We start from the raw sequence: 17,405 nt of genomic DNA on the forward strand, positions 1-17,405 counted from the left end.
AGCCACAGCCAATATTATTCTCAATGGCGACTGAGATGGCCTTTCCTTTAAGATCAGGGACAAGACAACGATATCCTCTCTCACCACTGATCTTCAATATAACACTGGAGGTCCTAGCCAGAGCAGTAAGACAAGAGAAAGACATACAAGGAATCCAAATGTGGAAAGAAGAAGTAACACTATCACTATTTGCATATGATATGATAATATACATAGAGAACTCTAAAAGCTCCACAGAAAAACTATTCAAAATAATCAACCAGTTCAGTAAAGTCGTAGGATACAAAATCAACACACAAAAATCAGTAGCCTTCCTATACACAATCAATCTGAAGAAGATGAAATCAAGAAAACCATCCCTTTTATAATTGAAACAAAAATCAAATACATGGGAATCAACCTAACAAAAGCGGTGAGGGACCTATACAAACAGAATTATAAAATACTGTTAAAGAAATAGAAGAAGACACAAAAAATGGAAAGACATCTCCTGTTCATGGTTGGAAGAATTAGCATTTAAAAGGCCATCCTACCAAAAGCAATTTATAGATTCAACACTATTCTGATAAAAACATCAATGACATTCTTCAAAGAAATAGAACAAATACTGGTGAAATTCATACGAAACCACAAAAAACACTAACAGCCAAAGCTCTACTGACAAAAACAAAGGATAATGGTGGTATCACACTTCCAAACTTCAAGCTATACAACAAAGCCATGATAATTAAAACAGTTTGGTATTAGAACAAAAACAGACACACAGACCAATGGAATCTAACAGATTGCCCAGAAATAAAGCCACAGCTATATGGACAACTAATCTTTGACAAAGAAGCAAAGACTGTGCAATGGAACATGGGCAGTTAGTTCACTAAATCATTCTGGGAAAACTGTACTACCACATGCAAAAGAATGAAACCAGACCACTACCTCTCACCGTGCACAAAAATCAACTCAAAATGGATTAAAGAACTGGACCAAAGACCAGAAAATGTAAAATATATTTAAGAAAATATAGGTAAAACACTACAAGACATACATCTCAGTAACATCTTTAAACACTCATCACCCAAAGCAAAGGAAGTGAAGGAAAACATAAATACCTGGGATTACATCAAACTGAAAAGCTTCTGTTTTTTGTTTTTATTTTTTACATCATTGTTCATTTTTAAGCAATATTTCCTTCCCCCTCCCACCCTTTAGGTGTAGTCCCCATAGAATTTCCTTCACCAATGCACCCATGCACCATCACCTCAGCTTCCTGTGCTCCTTCCTCCCTCCCTCTGATCCCTCTCCCACCTCCTCCCTTTCAGTATGTCTCTGATTTATAATTGTCTGTTTTAAATTTGTTGTGTTTTATACTGTTATTATTATTTTTTTGCACTGATGTCTTACTTGGTTTTCGTATATTCCTGCTGTAAGTAAAACCATCCGATATTTTTCTTTTTCCTTCTGGCTTCAGTGAGTGAAATTCCTTATAGCTCCATCCATGTTGCTGCAAATGGCATGAGTTTATCTTTTTTGATTACTGAATAATATTCCATTGTGTATATGCACCATATCTTCTAGATCGAGTCATCTATTTTAGGGCATTTGTGTTTTTTACAGGTTTTACCTACTGTAAATAGTGCTGCAATAAACATGGGAGTACAGGTGTTCTTTGAATCAATGTTTTTGTGTCCTTTGGGTAGATTCCTAGGCGTGGAATTGCTGGGCCATATGGTAGCTCCATTTTTAGGAACCTCCAAAGAGCTTTCCATAGTGTTTGGACCAATTTGTACTCCCACTAGCAGTGTAGGAGAGTTCCTTTTTCACTGCATCCTCGCCAACATTTGTTGTTGCTAGTTTTTTTGATATGTGTCATTTTTACTGGTGTAAGGTGGCATCTCAATGTGGTTTTGATTTGCATTTCCCTGATTATAAGGGATGTGAAACACTTTTTCATATGCCTGTTGGCCATTTGCATTTCCTCTTTGGAGAAATGTCTTTTAAGTTCTTCTGCCCATTTCTTGACTGGATTGCTTACTTTGTTTTTGTTGAGTCATGTGAGTCTTCGTATATCATTGTGATCAGTCCCTCATCAGTTGTATGGAGTGCAAAAATTTTTTCCCATTCAGTGGGGTGTCTGTTTTGGCTAATGATCTTTTGCTGTAGAGAAGCCAGAGCTTTTTTTGCTAGTGGCAAATATAAAGCCTTTTCCACATGTGGGTCTCACCTCTCAATTGTCTCCTTGTTCTATGGCACAGCTTTTGGAGTGTATCTCAGTTCTGCTGCAACTGAAAACTCCAGAGACAGTGCAATAACTTCGGTGATGTACACTGTGGTCACCCCCATGCTTAGCCCCTTCATCTATGGTCTGAGGAACAGAGATATGAAGCAGGTTCTAAAAAAGCTCTTTTACTGAAAGACATTCTCTCAGGAAAATATTCTTTGCCTCAAGAAAGAATGAGAAACAGAAGAGGAATTTAGTCTCTTTAACTTTTCACACATCATAAACACCTGTCTTTATCTTTTAATGTTTGACTTCTCATCATCTTATTTGGCTTTCAGGCAGAAAATCGTTCCACTGTCAAGATTTTCAGCAACATATGAATAATATGGGGAATTTAATTTCTTATTATAGGAAGAGACAGGGGAACAAATCCCTAACCTTTCCTCTCTCAGTTAGAAGTTGCTATTCTGTTGATTCTCTGTGTTGAAGCATATATTAAACTTTCATTTATTTTATACTGAATATTCTGCTCTCACAAAGGGCATAAATCCTAGCATGAGGAACATACTGGGAAACCAGTAACTGTTGATAAGAGCAGGCAGATATTAGAATAGAGATAATATGCTTAGTGGGAGGAATAATGGAGCACCCCAGGCAATAGCCCCTAATCACTCCACCCTACCTTACATTCCAAAACCATCACCATGTATGTACTACAGTCGGGCTGTACTTTCCCCACCTTAACACTCAATGTTAATAAATATGAGGCTGTTGTTGGATCAAGATTGCACATTACTTCCAGTGTAGCCCCTCAAGGCTTCTCATTGCTCCACACAGACTTTGAGTAATTTCCCTCATCCTGCTCTGCTTCCAACATGCTGCCCTGTGAGGCAACACTGTAAAATAATTTCTGTTTCCTATGTGTCCTCTCTGGTGTTGCCTCTCAATCAGAGGGTCTCACTCCCTCAATAGCATTTCCCCTTGCTTGGTTGCTTCTCATTGTCCTATTTTATTGGAGGAGATATTCTGTTTATCTCACTCAACCATCTGGATTTTCAGTCTTCCACAAATATTTATTAAACAATTACTTTATGGTAATTAAGTTCTGGGAGTGAAAAAATAGCAAGATCTTTTTCCTACCCTTAAGGCACTCATGGTTTAAGTTAGGAAAAAAACATAGAAATAAGTAAATGCAATATATAGCTGATTCTATAATCTTCCTACATGGATCACAAGGTAGTGACCGACCACTTTCTGAGTAGATTACTTAATTCTTCACACACAAACCAATAATCGTACTGGACTAGAACTGGAATCATTTCAGTTATACAAGGGAATACATGCCAGATTTGCATTTAACTAACAGTAAGTGTTGATGAATATTTTTTGTTTATCTGTTAGCCATCTGTATGTCTTCTTTGGAGAAATATCTATTCATGTATCCTACCCATTTTTTAATCAGATTGTTTTGTTATTGTTGAGCATTAGATATTTTAAATGCTAAATATTAAACCTGGTCAGATGTACAATTTGAAAATATTTTCTCCCATTCCAGTAGGTTGCCTTTTCATTTGATGATGGTAAATTTTTTGTGTGCAGAAGGTTTTTAGTTTGGTGTAGTTACCATTTATTTATCTTTGCTTTGATCTCTCTTGCCATTGAAGGTGATCACTAAATTATGACTAAGGAACTTACGATCTATGTTTTCTTCTGTGTATTTTATTATTTCCTGTCTTATATCCAAGTCTTTGGTCAATTTTGAGTTAATATTTGTATATTGTGTAAGTGAACTAGTTTCTTTCTTCTACATATATTATTAAATTTGACTACATTTATTGAAGACATTCCTTTACCCATTGTATGTTTTGGTTGTTTGTTGTTTTGTTTTTGGGTTATTTTGGCTATTTTGTAATAAATTAAGTGCTTATTGTGGATTTCTGGGTTCTCAATTCCATTTCATTAATCTCCAAATACATTTTCTGCACCCTTCTCCTTTCAGAACCCATAGATCAGATGTTATAGAAATAACATTGTAGTACCCCACATTTCCTTTAAGACAATTTCTAGACTTTTAGTCATTTTTCCATTTGCTATTTGTTTGTTTTTTTAATAAATTTTATTTTCATATTCCCCATACAATTGCTACCCCCTTATTTTGACCCCAATACCTCCCCTCACCGTCCCTCACCCCCAACAAAGTGTCTCTGGTTCATAGTTTTTTGTTGATTTTGATTTTCACTTTCTTATAGTTATTCATTTTCCTGGTCCCTTATTTAACTTTTCTAGATTCCTGCTATGAGTGAGACCATCCGGTATTTTTCTTTTTCTTTCTGGCTTACTTCGCTGAGCATGATCCCTTCCAGCGCCATCCATGTTGCTGCAAATTGCATGTGTTTATCTTTTTTGAATGCTGAGTAATATTCCCATGGTGTATATGTACCACATCTTCTTGATCCAGTCATCTATTTTTGGGCATTTGGGTTGTTTCCAAAGTTTAGCTATTGTACACAGTGCTGCTATAAACATAGGGTGCAGGTGCTCTTTGGAATTGATGTTTCTGTGTCCTTTGGGTAAATACCTAGGAGTGGAATTGCTGGATCATATGGAAGCTCTATGTTTAGTAGGTCCAGAAATCTCCACACAGCTCTCCATAGTGGTTGGACCAGTTTGTACTCCCACCAACAGTGCAGAAGAGTTCCTTTTTCTCCACACCCTTGCCAACATTTGTTGTTGCTAGTTTTTTTAATATGTGCCATTCTCACTGGTGTGAGATGGTATCTCATGGTAGTTTTGATTTGCATTTCCCTGATGACAAGTGATGTTGAACATTTTTTCATATGTCTGTTGGCCATTTGCATTTCCTCTTCAGAGAAGTTTCTTTTTAGCTCTTCTGCCCATTTTTTGACTGGATTGTTTTCTTTGTTGTTGCTGAGTCTCATCAGCTCTTTGCAGATTTTTGTGATCAGTCCTTTATCATTAGTGTTGGGTGCAAAAATGTTCTCCCAGTCAGTGGGGTTTCTCTTTGTTTTTGTTATTGTCTCTTTTGCTGTGCAGAAGCTCTTTAATTTGATGTAGTCCCAGCTGTTGATCTTTGCCTTCACTATCACTGCTTTGGGTGATGTGTCTGTAAAGATGTCTTTGATGTGCAAATCACGTAGTGTTTCAACTCTATTTCCTTCTATGTATTTTAAGGTTTCAGGTCTTATGTCTAGTTCGTTAATCCATTTTGAGTTGATTTTTGTGTATGGTGTAAGGTAGTGGTCAAGCTTCATTCTTTTGAATATAGTGATCCAGTTTTCCCAGCACCATTTATTGAACAAACTTTCTTTGCTCCAATGCATAGTCTTTGCTCCTTTGTCAAAGATTAGTTGACCATAAATCTGTGGGTTTATTTCTGGATTTTCTATTTGATTCCATTGACCTGTGTGTCTGTTATTGTACCAATACCATGCAGTTTTGATGATTATGGCTCTGTACGAAAGTTGTAAGTCTGGGAGTGTGATGCCTCCATTCCCTTCTTTTTTTTTTTTTTTCAAGATATTTGGCTATTCGGGGTTTTAGGTGTTTCCATAAGAATTTCATCAATAATTGTTCTATTTCTTTGAAGAATGACATTGAAATTTTGATTGGAATAGCATTGAATCTGTATATTGCTTTTGGTAGGATGGCCATTTTAATAATGTTTATTCTTCCAATCCATGAGCAGGGGATGTCTTTCCATTTCTTTGTGTCTTCTTCTATTTCTTTTAACAGTCTTTTATAGTTTTCTTTGTATAGGGCCTTTGCCTCTTTTGTTAGATTTATTCCCAAGTATGTGATTTTTTTTTTCGATAATAAAAGGGATTTTTTTTTTTATTTTTCTTCTTCAGATTTATCGTTTGTGTATAGGAAGGCTACTGACTTTTGCTTGTTGATTTTGTATCCTGCCATTTTACTGAACCGATTGATGAGTTGAATTAGTTTTTCTGTGGAGTTTTTGGGTTCTCTATGTATATTATCATATCATCTGCAAATAGTGATAGTTTGACTTCTTCTTTTGTCTTTCTAGTTTTCTTCTTTTGACTTCTAGTTTGTCTTTCTCTTGTCTTATTGCTCTGGCTAGGACTTCCAGTATTATATTGAAAAGCAGTGGTGAGAGTGGACATCCTTGTCTTGTTCCAGATCTTAATGGAATTGTTTTCAGCTTTTCACCATTGAGAATGATACTGGCTGTTGGCTTGTCATAGATGGCCTTTATGATGTTGAAGTATGTTACTTGTATTCCAAGAATTTCAAGCGATTTTATCATGAATGGGTGTTGCACTTTGTAGAAAGCTTTCTCAGCATCTACTGATATTATCATATGGTTTTTATATTTCTTGTTGTTGATCTGTTGGATAACGTTGATTGATTTTCAGATGTTGAACCATCCTTGTGTCCCTGGAATGAATCCTACTTGGTCCTGGTGAATTATCTTATGGATACATTGTTGGATTCTGATAGCTAAAATTTTATTGAGGATTTTTGCATCAGTGTTCATTAGGGAGATTGGTCTGTCGTTTTCCTTTTTTGTGTTGTCCTTGTTTGGTTTTGGCATTAGTGTAATGTTGGCTTCATAGAACGTGTTTGGTATTGTCCCTTTCTTCTCAATTTTTGGAAGAGTTTGTGAAGGATAGGCACGAATTCGTCTCTGAATGTTTGGTAGAATTCATTTGTAAATCCGTCAGGTCCTGGGCTTTTGTTTTTGGGGAGGTTTTTGATTACCATTTAAATTTCGTTGCTTGTAATTGGTCTGTTTAGGTGTTCTATTTCTTCTTTATCTAGTTTGGGTGATTGTAGAGTTGTAGGAATTTCCCATCTCCTCTGGATTGGTGACCTTGTTTCCATATAAATGTTCACAGTAGTTACTGATTATTCTTTTGATTTCTGCTGTGTCCGTTGTGATTTCTCCTCTTTCATTTATGATCCTGTTTATTTTTGCTTTCTCCCTTTTTTCCTTTGTGAGCCTGGCTAGGGGTTTGTCTATTTTGTTGATTTTTTCGAAATACCAGCTCTTGGTTTCATTGATCTTTTGGATTGCTTTTTTAGTTTCAATTTCATTTATTTCTGCTTTGGTTTTTATTATTTCTTTTCTTCTACTGGTTTTAGGGTTTTTTTGTTGTTCTTTTCCTAGATCTTTGAGCTTCAAGATTCCGTTGTTTCTTTGAGTTCTTTCTTGTTTTTTGATGTGAGCTTCTACTGCTATATATTTTCCTCTTATTACTGCTTTTGCTGCATCCCATACATTTAGGATATTGGTGTCCTCCTTGTCATTCAACTCAAAGAATTTTTTAATTTCTTCTTTGATGTCCTCATTAGTCCGGTGGTCTTCCAGTAGTGTGGTTTTTAATCTCCATGAGGTAGGAAAGTTCCTTGCCTTCTTTTTATGGTTTATTTCTAGTTTGATGTCTTTGGTATGATTTCAATCTTGGTGTATCTGTTGATGTTTGTCTTGTGCCCCAATATGTGATAGATCCTGGAGAATGATCTGTGTGTGCTTGAGAAAGATGTGTACTCCGTTTTTTTGGGGTTTAGTGTTCTATAGATTTCTGTTAAGTCCAAATGCTCTAGGTCCTTATTTAGAGCTTTAATTTCTTTACTTATTTTTTGTCTTGTTGATCTATTCATTGTTGATAGTGGTGTGTTGAAGTCTCCCACTATGTATGTGTTTTCTCTGATGTCTTTTTCAGAGAGGACAGCAGTTGTCTGATATATTTTGGTGCTCCTTCATTTGGTGAGATATGTTAATGAGTTTTATTTCTTCTTGAAGTATTGTCCCCTTGATCATAATGTAGTAACCATTGGGGTCTCTTTTTATCTTTTTGAGTTTGAAATCTGTTTTATCTGATATAAGTATAGCTGTTCCTGCTTTCTTTTTTGGTCCATTTGTTTGTAAGATCGCTTTCCATCCTTTAACTTTGAGTCTCTTTTTATCTTTTGTAGCTAAATGTGTTTCTTGGAGACAGCAAAAGGTTGGGTTTTGTTTCTTAATCCAGGCTGCAACTCTATGTCTTTTTATTGAACAGTTTTGTCCATTTACATTTAGAGTTAATATTGATATGTTAGCATCTGTATTTGCCATTGTGTTTGTCTTTCCTTTGATTTTATTTATTTATTCTTTTAATAACTTTTTTTGGCCTTCTTTCATTGTTATTCGTCCCTCTAAGGTTCTGGCTTTAGGATTCCTTGTAGTATTTTTTGGAGTGGTATTTAGTCGTAATGAAATTCCAGAGTTTCTGTTTGTCTGGGAAGGTCCTTATTCTTTCTTCATAGAGGAAGGAGAGCTTTGCGGGATAGAGTATTCTTGGTTGGCATCTGTTTTCTTGGAGTCTGTTGACTATGTCCCTCCACTCTCTCCTTGCCCGTAGTGTTTCTTCAGAGAAGTCTGATGTCAGCCTGATTGGTTTTCCTTTGAATGTTATCTGTTTCTTCCCTCGTGTCAGCTTCATTATTTTTTCCTTGTCCTGGATTCTTGGGAACTTTACTATTGTGTCTTGCTGTATTTTTCCTTTCATCGTGGAAGTTTGGTGCTATTCTTGCTTCTTGTATATCAATTTTCAGCTCCTTCTTCACATTTGGGAAGTTCTCTTCAATTATCTCTTTGAATATTTTCTCTGTTCCTGCATCTCTCTCCTCTCCTTCTGGGATTCCTATAACTCTTATATTTCCTTTCCTCGTGGAGTCAGATAGTTCCCAAAGTCTTTCTTCTGTCTTTTTCCTTCATACTTCTCTTTCCTTTTCTGTTTTGGTTCTTTTTATTTGTGTGTCTTCAAGAGTACTTATTTGTTCTTCCATTTCATCTATTCTGCTTTCATTGCTTTTCCCAGAGTTCTTTAGTGCCTCCATTAATTCTTTGATCTCCTGCATTTCTTTTGCTTCCCCCTCTAGGACTCAATTTCATTCTTCTGATTGTTGATTATTTTTCCCTTATCATTGTTTTCCTTTATGAGTTCTGTCACTTTTTTAATCACGGCAATTTTAAATTCTCTTTCTGGAAGGCTCAGAAGTTCTTCCAAGTTACTCTCGTTGCAATCTGGGGGGTGGTTTTCTTTTTGTGGTGTGCTTTTTTCCTGAGGAGTTGTTAGGTTGCGTGTGGTACTTCTACTCCCTACTGTCTGTTTTCTAATTTGTCGTATGCATTGGGACACTGTGTTGCTGGGACTGGCCGGCATCTTGGGTGAAGTTCTCTGCTCCCCTCTGGCTCCTCTGGTAGCCATCTGTCAGTTTCAAGCAGTCTTTACTGAAGAAAGGTCCCTGTTCTAAAATTCCGATGTGGGGACACACTCCCCTGTGCGCCTGGTCTGCCCCCGTGGTGGGTTCCCGCTTTCCCTCTGGGCTTGGACTGCAGGCCAGAAGGGGCCTGGCGTGGTCGAACTTCCCTGCTCACCTCTGGCTCCTGAGGGGCTTTCTGCTGGTTTCAGGCAGTCTTTACTGAAGAAATGTCCCTGTTGTAAAATGGCAATGTGGCACGTACTCCCTGCCCGTCCATTCTCAGGCACACTTTTCTGTGCATCTGGTCTGCCCCGACAGCGGGTGCCCGCTCCCCCTGTGGGCTCAGACTGCTGATCGGAAGGGGCCTGGCGTGGGCTAACTTCCCAACTCGCCACTGTCTCCTCTGGGAGCCTGCTGCCATTTTCAAGCAGTCTTTTCTGAAGAAAGGTCCCTGTTCTATGGGGTGTTAGTGACTTTTTTCTGGTCGCTAGGTGGTGCCAGAGATCTCTCCTAATGTCCTTGGGGGCTGTTTTTTTTTTCACCACAAGGGACAGGGGACAGAGCGGGAATGGTAGGGTAAACCTCAACGGCTTTGGGGTGCTGTGTCTGCCTTGTGCCCCACCATCATGGAGAACCCACACCCTGAATTTCGTGCCCCAGGTCTCAGTTCCAAAGCCCTCAGGTCCAGGACGCGGGCTATAGCCCAGTTCAATGACCGTAGAAATGGCGCCTTTTGCACCCCGCTCCCGTGCCTGGGTGCCTGGTTCCTAACTACTCAGTAAGGGACTTTCACCTCAGTGAGGGCCCCTGCGCATCTCCCCACAAGCCTAGGTTGCAGGTGCAGGGGCCTGGGCAGCAGCGATCAGAGTTTGCTTTTCAAGCGCACCGCTTTTCCGCGCAAGCTTACCGGCCGGCCTGGGGTTGTGTACAGATCTCTGGGAGTCTCTGTTGTTCTCTAATGGCGCCTGGAGCCATTCGCTCACTGCCACGGCGAATCCTGCAGGGTTCTCCACAGCTCCAGTTCATGGGGTGTGGTGGCTGAAATAGTTCCTTTCCACTCCCAGTCCCGCTTGATGCGTAGTTTGTTCTTGTTGGTGGTTTTAGTTTGTTTTTTTCCTCCTTTCTGTTGGTCGGAGAGTGCCAACTTTGTGGGTGGGGGAGGGTAGCAGGGTTCTGCACTTTCCTCCCTTCTAGTCCTCTTTTATGGCAACTTTCTTCTTCAGGTAGTTTGCTGGAGTCGCCCATTTATCTTCCGTGTCCCAGTTCTCACTGGGACCTGCCGCTTTTCCTCCCTATTAACTTTTTTTTTAATGGGAGATCTTACTCGCAGCCTAGCCTGGATTTTTACTTACCGCCATGTTGATCTGCCTAGCCTGGATTTTTCTTATTGTTAAGTTGAAAACAATGTATAATTCATTCTATTTCCTAGACATAAGTAGCCATCCATCTATTTCATTCTAATATTTTAATGGTTTTGGGTTTTGTAATATAACCATGCAAATTCATAGTTTCAGAAAGTATGTGTTCACAAAATTAGCATTCTGTAGAGGAAAAACTACTGGATCTTGATATCTGGAAATTTGTGAGGGGATAACTCTCTAGTGAATTAATAACTAATTAATATATTTATTTCTGAAGTCATTTATCCACAATAATATTCAAACACATAGCCAAATTGGAAAAATGTTACAATAAGCAATCATATACTCAACATCTGCCTTTTATATATTTGACACAGTGCCACATAAAAAAAAAATTTCCTCAATTTTTGAGTACACATCTATACATTTTCAGCTCATTTTCCAACAAATATTGAAGAGTTCAAAAAAGATTCTCTCCATAACCACAATACTAAAATTACATGCAAAATTAATAATTTCATAATTTTGAATGTCTGCTATATATACAAATTAACCTAATTTCTTCCAAAATGTCACTTACAGTTAAACTTCAGATCCAGTCTCACTAAACTTGACTCTGAATTTGATTGCTATGTCCTTTTTTGTCTCTTTTCATCTACAACAAGCTCTAGTGATTTTTAAATGTGATTTCAGAAGACTCCGGACCAATTGGCTTGTTGTGTTCCAGTTTTTGTCTGATTATTTCATGCATCTGAAAATGAGTTCTGGAAGAACAGGAACCAGCAATCTTTTTGCATAAAGTCAGCTTGTAAATATTTTTCACTTTGTGGCCTTAAAATCCCTGTCAGGACTACTCAACCCTGATATAGTAACATGTAGACAGTCACAAACAATACATCAATGGGGAGGTGGAGGGTTGGCTGTATTCCAATAAGACTTTAAAATAAAAGTAAGCATTTGCTTGAATTTGGCCAGGATGCTATAGTTTATCAACTCTTAGTCTAAAGACTAGCTTAAATATATGTTACACTGATTTATAAATAATTCTTTATCTACCACAAATAAGATGTAGTAACTTCATGATTTGCCAAGCGATATATAATGTCAGGTTGCCCACTATTGGTGATGCTAAATTTGATTATTAAGATCAGGTGGTGATTCCAGACCTCCACATTAAAAATGTATGCATTGGCCCTTGTAATCAACAGTAATCTACAAGTTGATTTTTTTGGCATGTGGGATGAGCCTGTTCTCCAAAATTCCTTCCCCCAGTGATTTTTGTGGCCACCCCATGAATATTAGCAAATGATGATTTACCGATTCATTCATAACTTCTTCATTTATTGGCTAATATTTTACCTATCACTTAGGACTTATAGGCTTTTTCTTTAATATGCTATAATAATTTAGAGTCATTTTTATGTTAAAACCAATATGGATATGGTTGGTATCTTCTAGGTATAACAGCTCTAGATTTAAAGCTTGCCTAGTTCACATACTGTAAATGAATTATTATATAAAAAATACAACTCACAAAATATGCAGTAGCAATATATTTCTTTTCCCACAGCTCAGTTTTAAAATGTAAGAATTAAAGACTCTATTACAGAACCCTCTATTATAGGGTTCTGATTTACCCTAAGTGAGAAAAACCATTTTTATATGTAAGCTCTGTGAAATAAGGAATTGGATCTGTCTTGATTTTACTGCAAACAGTGAGAAATGGAATATATTTTTCAATTAATAAATTGGTAAGTCATTGAAAATAAAGATGAGGAAATAGAGGTAGGTATGTAAGGAAGCCAACTTCCTTACTTTGCCTATGACTGAGGTGTTTCCATGAAAGCCTTGAGCAACTGAGATTATTGTTAACTCTGTATACAGGTATTTTACTGAACATTACTTTCCTCTTTTGTGCTATTTCCTCTGCAGCTGGCTTTCCTTGCTACACATTTTCAAATTGAGTAAGAATCTTTATAGAAAGATGAGCTTCTACTGGGAGATAAGCTTCTACTGGAAAAGGTGGTACAAGATCTATTTTTTGCTTCAAGAAACTATCTCTCTATATTATGTGGAAAACTCATTGCAGGACAGAGAGGTGGAGTCCATTTAGAAGGATATGCAGTCCAGCCCAGAGAAGATGACAACTGGAATTTGGGAGAAAATGATGGATACAGCATCAAGAAACAGATTTGTGATCTACTGAAGAGGAAATTATAATAGAATTTAGCAACAGAATCTCTTAAAATAGAAAAGATAGGGAATTATAAAATTAAGAGTGTTCCAGGTCCTGAATGGTACAGTTTTTCTTCAGCTAATGGATGGAAATGCCTACAAAAGAACTGAGAGATCTGAAGAGTACTAAGATGGAGAAGAAGATGGTAACTTCTGTTATCATGTTGAGCTGTTTCTGAGATATGTTATTAGAGATGTCGAGTTGGCAACTGGAAATAATAGTCAGGAACCCATATCTATTTCAGGGATGAGAAACATATTTGACCATCATTGCCTTCTGCGCAGCTCCTTAATTCACTATGGACAAGACTGTCATGTGAGTATATAAAATGAGGATAATAGAAGTATTTCAAGAACAAAGCAATATTGAATATATAAAATATAAAGAGATGAATAAAGTTCAGCTAGAGGGATAGAAAGAATTCCAGGAATTTTGAGATATGAAAACCAAAGACAAAAGGAGATTATTATTAAGACTAGAAAATATTTATCATTTTAGGCCTAAGAAAGAGTTATTTAAGGGAATGATAGAGACACGATTTCAGTGTATACAAGAAAAGAAGGAAAGGATAAATATATTATATTAACAAGAGTAAGAATTATCTTGCTGCAAGGAAGGTTGAAAGGATGCTGTGGAGAACAGGAGACTGTACACAATGCAGAGAATATATGAGAAATGAGGCAAAGTTATCAAGAAGTCAAGAACCAATTTTCAGGTGGAATGATTATCTTTTAAAAGTAGGGAGCATGGCAAAACACTACATGACATAGCTCTCAGAAACATCTTTAAAGACTCATCCCACAAAGAAAGTGAAAGAAAAACAAACACCTGGGATTACAACATATTAAAAAGCTTCTGTACAAAAGAGACATTAAACAAATCAAAGAAACACCCTACTGATTGGGAGAAAAATTTTGCACTCCATACAACTGATAAAGGACTGATCACAAAGATATACAAAGTGCTCATACCACTCAACAAAAACAAAGTAAACAATCCAGTCAAAAAGTGGGCAGAAGTACTAAAAAGACACTTCTCCATCTCCAAAGAGGAAATGCAAATGGCCAACAGGTATATGAAAAATGTAAAACATCACTTGTAATCAGGAAACTGCAAATCAAAACCACAAGATATCACCTTACACCAGTGAGAATGGCACATGTAAAAAAAAAAATAGTAAAAACAAATGTTGGTGATGATGTGGTGAAAAAGGAACTCTCCTACACTGCTGGTGGGAGTGCAAACTGGTCCAGCCACTATGTAATGCTGTGTGGAGGTTCCTCAAACTACTAAAAATGGAGCTACCATATGACCCGGCAATTCCACTCCTAGGAATTCTACCCAGAGGACACAAAAATATTAATTCAAAAGGATACCTACCCCCCTATGTTGATGCAGCACTATTTACAATAGGTAAGATACGGAAACAACCCAAATGCCCAAAAAAGATAAACTCATGCCATTTTCACAGCAATTTGAATGGAGCTGGAAGGAATTATGCCCAGTGAAATAAGCCAGAAGGAAAAAAGAAAAATATAGGATAGTTTCACTTATAGGAGTAATACAGAGAACCAGATAAGGGATTAGAAAAAACAATAATAATTGTAATAACAATAATAATATATTAAAAAACAAAATTAGCAGGCAACTGTAAATCAGAGACATTCTACAGGAAAAAGGGAAAGGCTCAAAACAGGAGAGGGACGAGTACAAAGGACTATGACAATGGTTCATGGGTGAATTGGTGGTGGGAATTTTACGGGGAATTCACCTGAGAGGAGAAAAAATGCACTGTACAAAAATGAACAATGATGCAAAAATATAGATATAAAAATAAATATTTTTAAATTAGGGAGCACATGTTGTCCATTTGTGGTAACAAGAGAGAATTAAGAGAGAGTGAAGCAGATGCAAAATGACTGGTGGTTTTGAGAACACAAAGTTAACCTGGTTTCACCCTACTGACTTGCATTTTCTCTGGGAAGAAGATGGTAGGACCAACTGCTGGGAAAGAAAAGAGTTAGAGAGCTGGGAACTTTGGAGTGTGCAAATTTTTAGGAGTAGTAGTAGATGGACATACAGTGGTTTAGAATAATGCAGAAGTTTTGCCAGGCAAAGTGGTGGAATCACTGAAGTTGGGAAAAAGAAGTTGGGACAGACTAAAGACCCAGGACAATTCATACAGACCTGAGTCTCGCTTTCTTCACCTATCAAATGGCACCATAATAATACTCACCTCCAAATGCTGATTTGAAGAACATTTGAACAAAAATCTGAAAAAAAGCCTTTGTCAACAGGAAAATACAGATGTCTATTGATTCACACAGCAGCCTTTCCTCCACCCCTGTGAATTTTCTTTCTGGTTTTAGTCTCCGTGTGTACAGAAAACACTAGTAATGATTGCAGACTTGAAAAGAGAGTCTCAATCCAAGTCAATAACTACTTCCCTATGGTGTAATAACTCTAAACCATGTGCCTATTGCTCTGTATGTAGACAGGCAGCGGGCAGTGACCACAGTGCCCCATGCTTATGTATCACTGCTTCAGGTCATTAGTTTTTGCCTTTTGAGCTTACTATCTCATCTTTCTCTGCTCACAGTGTTTTATCTTCTCACAAGTAAATTTAAAAGCTCATTTACCTTGTCACACAATATGGGTGTCCCATGAGTGATAAATGAGAAGATAGTGGTATATACAAGAGTAAAGGGAGCTTGAAAGTAGAGCAAGACCATTCATAATGAGAAAAAGCTTTCAAGTGAGCACAACAGTAAAGGCTAGGATCTTTGGAATGTGGAGATTTTTTGGAGTAGTTATAGGTGGACAGACAGTGCTTCAGAGAAATGCACAAGGTTTGCCAGGCATGGTGGTGGAATCACTGAAATTGGGAAAAAAGTAGTTGGGACAGACTAAAGACCTCGGATAATTCATACAGACCTGAGTCTCACTTTCTTCACCTATCAAATGGGACCATAATAATACTCACGTCCAAATGCTGATTTGAAGAACATTTAATCAAAATTTGAAAAAAGGGATTTGTAAACAGGAAAATACTGATGCCTGCTGATTAATACTGCAGCCTTTCCTCTGACCCCTATGAATTTTCTTTCTCTTTTCAGTCTTCATGTGTACAGGAAACACTAGTAATGATTTCAGAATTGAAAGAGGAGTCTCAAATCCAAATCAATAACTACTTCTCTATGCTGTAGTAGCTCCAAACCATGTGCCTATTGCTCTGTACGTGGACAGGAAGCAGGCAGTGACCACAGTGCCTCATGCCTGTGCATCACTGCTTCAGGTCATTAGTTTCTGCCTTTTGAGCTTACTATCTCATCTTTCTCTGCTCACAGTGTTTTGTCTTCTCACCAGGAAATTTAAAACCTTATTTACCTTGTCACACAATATGGGTGTCCCATATGTGGTAAATGAGAAGATAATGGTATACAGAAGAGTAAAGGGAGCTTGAAAACAGAGCAAGAACATTCATGAGGACATGCCTTCAAGTGAGTACATGCCTTCAAGAGTAAACAGGGGAGAGTCATTCAAGGGTATCAACTTCTATATGCCCAGACTGTCCAGTGTGGCCGGAATATGCTGTTCAAGTGGTTCAACTAGTGAAGGGCTCTGGGTGCAATCCGTAACCTTACCATGCTTGGTTTGGAGGCATCAGAAATGACCCTGCTGGAGAGTGTGTCGCTCTCAGAATGAGTTCTCAATTTTCTGACACTTCTGAACCATTTTCCATATTGCTCCCGGACCTGCAGAGTCAAAGCATGCTCTGGGTCAGCTCACTGAGAGAGATGTGGATGAAAAGAGTCCTGGGTGGGAACTGTACAGTAATACCTGCTGGCTGAGGAGGCAGTGGACCAGGAAGATGAATACACCCTGCAAGCTGTTGATGATGGTGAACAGGTAGGCCATGACCTGGACAGCTGAACCCACCTGCAGGATTCCCAGACACCATGTGCATCCCAAGATGAAGAGTTGAGCAGTAGCTTTAAATGTCAACACTCTGGGTGAGAGGAGTAGGGAGGCACATGAGTGACCAGGAGCAACACAATCTAAGTCATTTTCATCTCCACCCCATGAATGAATGGACCTACCCCTCCATTGGTGATGAGTTCTCAAAATGAGTTGTGATCAGCTTTGATCTTTATTATCAATTATTCCACACAATGGCATTGTTATTTGATTGAGTGACACTTCATAATATGGTGTCAAATTTTTTATGATGCTCCTTGAAAATCCATAATTTCATTTCACCAACATATTGAGGAGGTATTATATATCAGGCTCTGCTGGCACCAGTGCAATTCCACTTCTGAGTATCTACCCAAAAAAATGAAAAATCTGGAGCTGGAATGGA

This window comes from Talpa occidentalis, unplaced genomic scaffold, assembly GCF_014898055.3.
Source record: "Talpa occidentalis isolate TD23 unplaced genomic scaffold, MPIMG_talOcc4v2.1 talOcc4.12, whole genome shotgun sequence".
Lineage (NCBI taxonomy): Eukaryota > Metazoa > Chordata > Mammalia > Eulipotyphla > Talpidae > Talpa > Talpa occidentalis.